Below are 513 nucleotides of genomic sequence, written 5' to 3'. Positions count from 1 at the left end.
GAAATAGACCATCTTGAACTATAAAAAGAACAATGCTCATAGGCTCTGTAGTTTCAAAGCATATAGCTTTATTATGTAAACATCAGGAGTCATACAACATTCCACTTCAAAACAGTTGTGTGTATATTGCACACATATAAACATATGAATATTTTTTAATTTTCAATAAATGACAACTTTTTCTTTTTGTATGTAAAGCATACTCCAAATCAGTTTTACATATATTTTTAATTTAGTATAACATTATGTTTCCTCAAGGGTAAGTATGTATTAAAACTATTATGTAGGCATTAATGTTTTTGATTCCTTGTTAGTTTTTGGTCAAAATTAAAACTTTAATTACTTACATAATGTCTTAATGCCCTCTACTTATCTCAAGAATCACCTCATATCCCAAGTAAATAATCCCAATGGGACTCAAGAAACACTGACTTGAAATAATTACAGTTTAAAATTGGTTAAAAACACACACACTGAACTATTTAGATAACTGAAGTGTTTGTATCTCTTCTT

This window comes from Microtus ochrogaster, chromosome 1, assembly GCF_000317375.1.
Source record: "Microtus ochrogaster isolate Prairie Vole_2 chromosome 1, MicOch1.0, whole genome shotgun sequence".
NCBI classification, from domain to species: Eukaryota; Metazoa; Chordata; class Mammalia; order Rodentia; family Cricetidae; genus Microtus; species Microtus ochrogaster.
The sequence above is the reverse complement of the archived record's forward strand: the minus strand, read 5'-3'. Positions refer to the sequence as shown.